Below are 10,760 nucleotides of genomic sequence, written 5' to 3' on the forward strand. Positions count from 1 at the left end.
GCTGGCAAACTAACTCTCTGATAGAGAAGAATTGGAAGTAATTTGTATGAGTCCTGAGCTTTCTGCTGTAGATTAAGCATGGATCTTTAGACAGCAGAAATTCTGTCTGAAATAAAGAAAAATTTTCTAAGACGTAACAATACTTATTTTATGAAAGTCCATTTTTATGTACCAACTTAAACAGGTACTGTAGTTATTATTACTACGTATTATGACCATAATTTGTAATTCTATGACCCTGACAAAAAAACTATTGTTTCTGGTTGTTTTGGTTTCCTTTTTGGTCAATAAAATGATATATTGAAATGTGATATTAAATATTAAATTAAATTAAAACATGAATACATACATGGCTTTCAATGAAAATAAATTTAGAAATTCCAAGTGTTTAAATGTCTATATTAATCTAATATATATTTTATTCATCTAATAAATATTTAATTTATAAAATATATGTAAGTATAGATAAAATATGTACATATTTTATCTCATTTTAACATAACGTGTGAAATAGTTTTATTGGCTGCATTATTCTATTGGTCACTTTTCTATTGCTGTGATAAAGTCTCACGGCCAAGAAAGAAGAAAGGGATTGTTTGACATATGGTTTCAGAGGAAGACTTCATATTTGTGGGAAATCACAGCTAAGTGCCAGAATTAGGGAGAGACTAGGAGGGAGGGAGGGGGAACAGACGGGGGAGGGGGCATGGAATAGGAAAGTGGAGTGAGGATATAAACTTTCAGGGCCCATTCGAACTGCTGTAATACTTGCTCTGGAAAGTTTTTAACCTCCTAAAAGTACCGTAACTTAACTAAAACTCTACTAACTGCAGACCAACTGTTCAAGTACATGAGACTATTGGGGATATTTCTCATTTAAACCACCACCATTCCCTTACCTGGAGCAGTATCATAAAATATTTATTCTGTTTTGAGCTCCTCAAGATGCTGTAAATGTTATGATTTATGTTTTCTCAGTGAACATTTACCAAGTATCAGCTTTATAACTTTTTTCCTTGGATCATTAATATAAGACTGTAGCTAGCTATATCATTAAATTCTATGTTTAATCTTTTCTCTTTTTTATGTGACCTTTTTTTATTTGAAATCTTGGAATGTACACATGTCTGAAAATTATATGTTAATTATATTTTTGCAATGGTTAAGTTGATATGCCATCTTGGCTTAGCTGTGAGATGCCCAAAGACCTAGATAGTAGTTATTTCTAAATGCATCTGCAAGGGTGATTGCAAAAGTTGGCATTTGAGTTGTTAGTTTCCATAAAGAGATGGTCCTCCTCCATGTGTCTGAGTATCTTTTCAGCTACTGAGGTGGAAAAACAACTACAAAGGTGAGGAAGGTTGAACTGTGTCCCTGCCTGACTTCCTGGACAGACTTATTGATGCTCTTGCTACACATGTGTCCAGGGCCTGGGACATAAGCTTTCAGCACTGAGCTCTGCAAGACTCCTGACACAATTGTAATTTATATCAGTAACTTCCTTGGGTCTGCATAGTACGGATTGCGAAACTCATCAGCCTCTGTAATCATGTGAAACAATTACTTACAATAATTTTTATTCTGAAGAGATATGAATTCAAAATATATAAAATGTATTAATACAATACTAGAGTAGCCCCAGCTAATAAAATCAGTTATTATTAATAATTTATATTTGTTTTCTCGCTATCAGGAACCATAATCTACTTACAAATTACAGTTTCCTGTCTCATTTCCTAGATTGGTTCATTGATATTGCACTTAAATATATGCTAGTCTCTTTTGTGAGGTATTTTTTATTCTATTTCCAGTAACTATTTGAATTTAGTGATAGTTCCAATTGTTCAGCTGCTAATTTTTGTGTTGTTTGATCTGGATGGATGGTTATTTGTTAGAAAAAATGACTCGTTGCCACAAGAAACAAACACTAAACTGTTATTTGCTTAAATAAAAAATTATGAGGACTCGTGGCATATTTCAGTCAGGAGAATGCTTGCCTATCACTAAATAACCTGGATTCTTTCCCTACTAGCTACCCATCATTTATTTCTTCTTCACTTAAATGATCAATTTGGCTTGACAGTGGAGCCCTTCACATTGTTTCTATACACTCAAAAGGGTACAAATGCTTGCTGAAAAATTGCCAGTCTTGTGCTAGGATATGCCGAACAGGTAGTATGATAGTTCAGATGTCTTGTCACCAAGTGTGATAGGCAAACTGGGTTTCACTGAAGCCATAAGATAAACTGGTTAAAAAAATGGTTATCTAGCTGGTTTGACGGTGCTCCGAGTAGCCAGGGAGCAGAGAGGTCTGTGCTGAGCACACAGAAAGTGCGCCCACCACCCCAATTGGTTTAGGGGAGCAGGAACTCTGCCTTAGGGTCACTGTTTCCACATGGCGGCATGTGCATGCAGAACAGGTGCTCAAGCCATCTGTCACCAGAAAGAGCAGAGATCCAGGGACACAGATCAGGTACATGGGAGACACAAGAACCAATCACTGACAACAAGATGGCAAGAGGAAAGTGAAGTAACATGCCCCAGGGAAACCAACACAACCTGAAAACTCCAGAACCCAGCTCTCCCATCACAGCAAACAGCAGAATGCCAACCACTCCAGAAAAAGAAAGCGCAGACCTAAAATCATACCTCAAGACAATGATAGAGATCCTTAAACAAGAATGAGAGGAAAAGCATAAATAAATAGGAGCTTTTAAAGAAGAAACAAGAAAAACACTCAAAGAACTCAAAGAACGAGAGGAAAACAGAACCAAAGAGATGAAGGAATTGAGAAGAAATTTAAAATGGAAATGGAAACAATAAATTAAACACTAAAAGAGAAAACCTTAGAGGTAGAAAACCTAAAAAAAAATATGAGGAGTCACAGATGCAAGCATTTCCAACAGACTACAACAGATGGAAGAGAGAATCTCAGGGGCCAAAGACAACTTTGAAAACATAGACAAAACAGAGAAGATGCAAAAGCCAAAAAGGTCTGACCCAAAATGTCCAGGAGATCCAGGACACAATGAGAAGACCAAACCTAAGGATAATAGGAATAGAAGAGGGTAAAAAATATCAACTAAGAGGCACAGTAAGTTTCTTCAACAAACTCATAGAAGAAAACTTCCCTACCCTTAAGAATGAGATGACCATGATCATGAAAGAAGAATATAAAACTCCAAATAGAGTGGACCAGAAAAAAATTCCTCCTGACACATAATAGTCAAAACCCCAAGTGCCCAAAGCAAAGAAAGAATACTAAAAGCAGTATGAGAAAAATGTCATGTAACATATAAAGGCAGACCAATCAGAATGACACCCAAATTGTCAACAGAGACTATGAAAGCTAGAAGATCCTGGACAGACATCCTGCAGACCCTAAGAGAACCCAAGGTGCTATACCCAAAAAAACTCTCAATTACCATAGATGGAGAGACTAAGATATTCCAAGACAAAACTAAATTTACACAATATCTGACCACAAACCTAACACTACAACTAATTGAAGGTGAAAAACTCAATACAAAGAGGGAAACTACATCCTAGTAAAAACAAGAGAATACCTAAGCAAGAACCAAAAGAAGAAAGACACACAGACATAGTGTTATCTCCAAAAGCAAAAATAGCAGGAAACGGCAACAACTATTCCTTAATCTCGTTAACATAAAAGGACTCAATTCCACAATGAAAAGACATAGGCTATCAGACTGGATACATAAACAGAATCCAGCATTTTGCTGCATACAGGAAATTCATCTCAAAGACAAAGACAGACACTATCTCACAGTAAAAGGTTAGGAAAAAAACCTTCCAAGCAAACGGCACAAAGAAGCAAGCTGGAGTGGCCATTCTAATATCAAATAAAGTAGATTTTAAAACAAGAGTTATCAAAAAAGATAAGGAAGGACACTTTTTACTCATTAAAGGGAAAATATGTCAGGAGGAATTCTCAATCTTTAACATATATGCTCGAAATACAAGAGCACCCATATTCATAAAAGAAACCTTACTAAAGCTCAAAAAATACATTGCACCCTACAAAATAATAATAGGAGACCTCAACACCCCACTCTCAAAAATGGACAGATCATGGAAACAGAAATTGAACAAGGACATAGTAAAACTAGCAGTGGTTATGAACCAAATGGAATTAATAGACATCTACAGAACATATCATCCTAAAACAAAAGAATACACCTTCTTCTCAGCACCTCATGGCACCTTCACTAAAATTGACCATATAATTAGTCACAAAACAAGCCTCAATATATATAAGAAGATTGAAATACTGCTATGCATGCTATCAGATCACCATGGTCTAAGGCTGGTCATTAATAACAACAAAGACAACAAAAAGCCCACATACACATGGAAACAAAACAATGCTCTATTAAACTATAGCATGGTCAAAGAAGAAATAAAGAAATAAAATAAGGATTTTTTAGAATTTAATGAAATCACAAACACCACAAACCCAAACCTAAGGGATGCAATGAATGCAGTACTGAGAGGAAAACTCATAGCTCTGAGTGCTTCCAAAAGGAAACTGGAGAAAACATACATTAGCAACTTGAAAGCACAGTTGAAAGCTCAAGAACAAAAAGAAGCAGAAATACCCAAGAGTAATAGACAGCAAGAAATATTAAAACTCAGAGCATAAATTAACCAAATAGAAACAAAAGAACCATTCAAAGAATCAACAAAACCAAGAGCAGATTCTTAGAGAAAATTAAAAAGATTGATAAACCCTTAGTCAGACTAACTAGAGGCCAAGAGAGAGTGTCCAAATTAACAAAATCAGAAAAGAAAGTGGAGGAAATTCAAGAAGACATCAGATCCTACTATAAAAGCCTATATACAACAAAGCTGAAAAATCTGGAGGACATGGATGAATTCCTAGACAGATACCGGATACCAAAGATAAATGACACCGAGGTAAACCATGTAATAATCCCATAACAACTAAAGAATTCAAAGCAGTCCTCAATAGCCTCCCAACCAAAAAAAGTCCAGGTCCAGATGGGTTCAGTGCAGAATTTTAAAAGATATTTATTGACGACCTAATACCAATACTCTCCAAACTATTCCACAAAATAGAAGCAGATGGAACACTGCCTATCTCATTTTTTGAGGCCATAATAACCCTCCTTCATAAACCACAAAAACCCTACAAGGAAAGAGAACTTCAAACCAACCTCACTTAAGAACATTGATGCAAAATTTCTCAACAAAATTCTTGCAAACCGAATCCAAGACCACATCAAAAAGATCATTCAACATGATCAAGTAGGTTTCATCCCTGGTATGCAGGGATGTTTTAATATATGGAAATCCATCAATGTAATCGTCCATATAAACAAATTCAAAGAAAAAAACCACATGTTCATCTCACTAGATGTTGAGAAAGCATTTGACAAAATTCAACACACCTTCAAGTTAAAAGTCTTTTAAAGAACAGGAATCCAAGATTCATACCTAAACATAATAAAAGCAATATATAGAAAATCAACAGCCAACATCAAGCTTCACAGTGGGAAGCTTGAAGCAATCCCACTAAAGTCAGGGACTCAACAAGGTGGTTCACTCTCCCCTTACCTATTCAACATGGTACTAGGAAGGCTGGCTGGAAAAATTAAACAGCAAAAGGAAATCAAAAGGATACAAATGGAAAAGGAAGAAGTAAAAACATCAATCTTTGCCGATGACAGGATAGTGTACTTGAGTGACCCCAAAAATTCCACCAGAGAACTCCTACAGCTGATAAACAAGTTCAGCAAAGTAGCTGGATACAAAATTAACTCAAACAAATCAGTAGCCTTCCTATAATCAAAGGACAAACATGTGGAGAAAAAAATTAGGGAAAAGGTACCCTTCACAATTGTCACAAAAACTATGAAATACCTTGGTGTGACTCTAACTAAGCAAGTGAAGGACCTGTATGACAAGAACTTCAAACCTCTAAAGAAAGAAATTGAGGAGGATCTCAGAAAATGGAAAGATCTCCCATGCTCATGGATTGGAAAAATCAACATCTTAAAAATGGCCATCCTACCAAAAGCAATCTACAGATTAAATGCAATACCCATCAAAATTCCAACCCAGTTCTTCATGGAATTGGAAAGATCAATGTGCAATTTCATATGGAATAACAAAAGACCTAGAATAGCGAAATTCATCCTCAACAAAAAAAAAAAAAAAAAAAAAAAAAAAAAAAACATCTCCGGGAATCACTATTTCTGACCTCAAGGTATATTAAAAGGCAATTGTGCTGAAAACTGCATGGTACTGGTACAGAAATAGACATGTGGATCAATGGAATACAATAAAAGATCCAGAAATGAGCCCTCATGTATATGGTCACCTGATTTTTGACAAAGGAGCAATAAACATTCAATGGAAAAAGGACAGCCTATTAAACAAATGGTGCTGGTCCAACTGGCACTCAGCATGCAGAAGAATGAAAATAGACCCTTTCTTCTGTCCTTGTACAAAGCTCAAGTGTAAGTGGATCAAAGATCTCCACATTAAACCAGATACACTGAAAGTAATAGATGAGAAAGTAGGGAAAACCTTAGAACACATAAGCACAGGAGAAAATTTCCTGAACAAAACACCAGTGGCTCAAGCTCTAAGGTCAAAGTTTAAAAAATGGGACTTAATGAGATTGCAAAGCTTCTGTAAGGCTAAGGACATCGTCAAGAAAACAAAACAGCAACTAACAGAATGGGAAAAGATCTTTACCAACACCACATCAGATAGAGGCCTAATATCCAAGGTGTACAAGGAACTCAAAAAGCTAGACACCAGAGAATCAAATAACCCTATTAAAAAATGGGGTACAGAGCTAAACAAAACGTTCTCAGTTGAGGAACACCGAATGGCTGAGAAACATCCGAGGAAGTGCTCCACATCCTTAGCCATCAGGGAAATGCAAATCAAAACAACCCTGAGATTCCACCTCACACCAGTCAGATTGGCCAACATCCAAAACTCAGATAACAGCAGATGCTGGAGAGGCTTCGGAGAAAGAGGAACACTTCTTCACTGTTGGTTGGGTTGCAAGCTAAAACAACCACTCTGGAAATCTGTCTGGAAATACCTCAGAAAATTGGATATAGTACTATCTGAAGACCCAGCTATTCCACTTCTGGGCATATACCCCAGAGACACTTTAATACACAACAAAGATATATGCACCACAATGTTCATAGCGGCTCTCTTTATAATAGCTAGAAGCTGGAAGGAACCCAGATGTTCTTCAGAAGATGTATTGATACAAAAATTGTGGTACATATACACAATGGAATACTACTCAGCCACCAGAAACAATGACTTAACCAAATTCTTAAGAAAATGGCTGCATCTAGAGAATATCATCCTGAGTGAGATAACCCAGTCACAAAAGAACAGACATAATATGCAGTCACTGATAGTGGGCTGCTAATCCCAGAGGCTTGCACTCTCCCAGAAACAACTCACAGACTGTATGAAGTCCAAGAAATAAAGAAAACAAAACAAAACAAAAAATATTTATTAAAAAAGAAAACTTTAACTATTTCCATGTTACATTTTGTTTTACATGCACTTTAGCTCTTTGTAACTATTAAGTTTTCAAGGCATACAATCAAACCTTGAAAAAAATCAAGTACTGACTAAAAAATATATTCACATAGTTTTATATAAAAATTATGTTAAAATCTGAAAAAAAGTACTGACAAAAATGTATAATTTTAAGCAAAAAATGTTTAAAATCTGTACATTTATCTTTGTTTTGTAAAATAAAGTTGTTTAAAAAAAAGAAAAAAAAGTTTTCAAGGCATACTATCAAACCTTTTAAAAAATGAAGTACTGACTAAAAAATATATTCATATAGTTTTATGTAAAAATTATGTTAAAATCTGAAAAAAAGTACTGACAAAAATGTATATTTTTAATCAGAAAATGTTTAAAATCTGTATATTTATCTTTGTTTTATAAAATAATGTGTTTAAAAAAATGATATATTAAAAACCGTTATCTACCAAAGTATTCTAGAGATTCTGATGTACCCTCCATCAAAATGCTAACACAATTCTTTACAAAATTTGACAGGACAGTTCTCAAATCCTTATGGAGAAACAATAACAACAAAAACAGGATTGTTATAATAATTCTTTGCACACAAAAACAAAGCAAACAAAAATGTTGGTGGTATCTGATTTTTAAGATCAACTATAGAGCTATAGTATAAAAACACATATTTGTATAAAAAGAGATACATTTATCAATATAATTGAATCAAAACCTAGATATCCAGTAGCCTTCCTATACTCAAAGGACAAACATGTGGAGAAAGAAATTAGGGAAAAGGTACCCTTCACAATCGTCACAAAAACTATGAAAAACCTTGGTGTGACTCTAACTAAGCAAGTGAAGAAACTGTATGACAAGAACTTCAAACCTCTAGAGAAGGAAATTGAAGATGATCTCAGAAAATGGAAAGATCTCCCATGCTCATGGATTGGAAGGATCAACATTTTGAAAATAGCCATCCTACCAAAAAAAATCTACAGATTCAATGCAATCCCCATCAAAATTCCAACCCAGTACTTCATTTAATTGGCAAAATCAATGTGCAATTTCATATGGAATAACAAAAGACCTAGAATAGCGAAATCCATCCTCAACAACAAAAAAACATCTGCGGGAATCACTATTTCTGACCTCAAGGTATATTACAAGGCAATTGTGCTGAAAACTGCATGGTACTGGTACAGAAATAGGCATGTAGATCAATGAAATAGAATAGAAGATCCAGAAATGAGCCCTCATGTATATGGTCACCTAATTTTTGACAAAGGAGCTATAAACATTCAATGGAAAATGGACAGCCTATTCAACAAATGGTGCTGGTCCAACTGGCACTCAGCATGCAAAAGAATGAAAATAGACCCTTTCTTATCTCCTTGTACAAATCTCAAGTGTAAGTGGATCAAAGATCTCCACATTAAACCAGATACACTGAAACTATTAGATGAGAAAGTAGGGAAAACCTTAGAACACATAGGCACAGGAGAAAATTTTCTGAACAAAACACCAATGGCTCAAGCTCTAAGGTCAAAGATTAACAAATGGGACTTAATGACATTGCAAAGTTTCTGTAAGTCTAAGAACATTGTCAAGAAAACAAAATGGCAGCTAACAGAATGGGAAAAGATCTTTACCAACTCCACATTAGATAGAGGCCTAATATCCAAGTAATACAAAGAACTCAAAAAGCTAGACACCAGAGAATCAAACAACCCTATTAAAAAATGGGGTACAGAGCTAAACAAAACATTCTCAGCTGAGGAATATCGAATGGCTGAGAAACATCTGAGGAAGTGCTCCGCATCCTTAGCCATTAGAGAAATTCAAATCAAAACAACCCTGAGATACCACCTCACACCAGTCAGATTGGCCAAGATCCAAAACTCAGATGACAACAGATGCTGGCGAGGTTGTGGAGAAAGAGGAACACTTCTCCACTGTTGGTGGGGTTGCAAACTAATACAACCACTCTGGAAATCAGTCTGGTGATACCTCAGAAAATTGGACATAGTACTACCTGAAGACCCAGCTATTCCACTTCTGGGCATATACCCCAGAGACACTTTAATACACAACAAAGTTATGTGCACCATAATGTTCATAGCAGCTCTATTTATAATAGCCAGAAGCTGGAAAGAATCCAGATGTCCTTCAGAAGATGAATGGATACAAAAATTGTGGTACATTTACACAATGGAATACTACTCAGCCACCAGAAACAATGACTTAACCAAATGCTTAAGAAAATGGCTGGAACAGGCTGAGCAACTGGTGAGTGGGAGACCTAGGCTGCGGGGGAGCAGAGGGATCTCTGCGGAGTGCACACGGAAAGGGCACCCCCTGCCCTGACCTGCCCTGTCTTCCCCGACCCAGTGACCGGGAACAGATCTTAGGAACTTCTGTTCCCACCCTGAGACGAGTTCAGGACACAGAGCAGAGCCTGGCCCACCTGCCAGCCAGATAGGTGGCTCGGAGAGGCTGAGCATCTGTGACCAGGAACAGATCTTAGGAACGTCTGTTCCCAACCGGACGCAACTTCAGTACGCAGAGCGGAGCCTGGCACAACTGCCACCCGGAACCTAGGCTGCCGGGGAGTAGAGAGATCTCTGCGGAGTGCACACGGAAAGTGTACCAGGGACACAGACCAGATACAAGGGAAAGGCAAGAACATATCACTGACAACAAAATGGCAAGAGGAAAGAGAAAGAGTATATCCCAAGGAAACCAAGACAATCTAGCAACACCAGAACCCAGCTCTCCGATAGTAGCAAACATCGGAATTCCAAACACTCCAGAGAAAGAAGACACAGACCTGAAATCATGCCTCAAGACGCTGATAGAGTTACTTAAACAAGAAAAGGAGGAAAAGCAAAAAGATTCAGAAGCTTTTAAAGAAGAAACAAGAAAAACACTCAAAGAGCTCAAAGAACGAGATGAAAACAGAACCAAAGAAATAAAGGAATGGAAGAGGGAAATTGAAACAGAAATTGACACAATAAAGAAAGCGCTAAAAGAGATAACCCTAGCGTCAGAACACCAAAAAAAGAAATCAGGAGTCACAGAAGCAAGCATTTCCAACAGATTACAAGAGATCGAGGAGAGAATCTTGGGGGCAGAAGAACACTTTGCAAACATAGACAAAACAGCCAGAGAAGATGCAAAAAACAAAAAGCTCCTAACCCAAAATG

Source organism: Micromys minutus (genome assembly GCF_963924665.1).
Source record: "Micromys minutus genome assembly, chromosome: 15".
In the NCBI taxonomy this organism is placed as follows: Eukaryota; Metazoa; Chordata; class Mammalia; order Rodentia; family Muridae; genus Micromys; species Micromys minutus.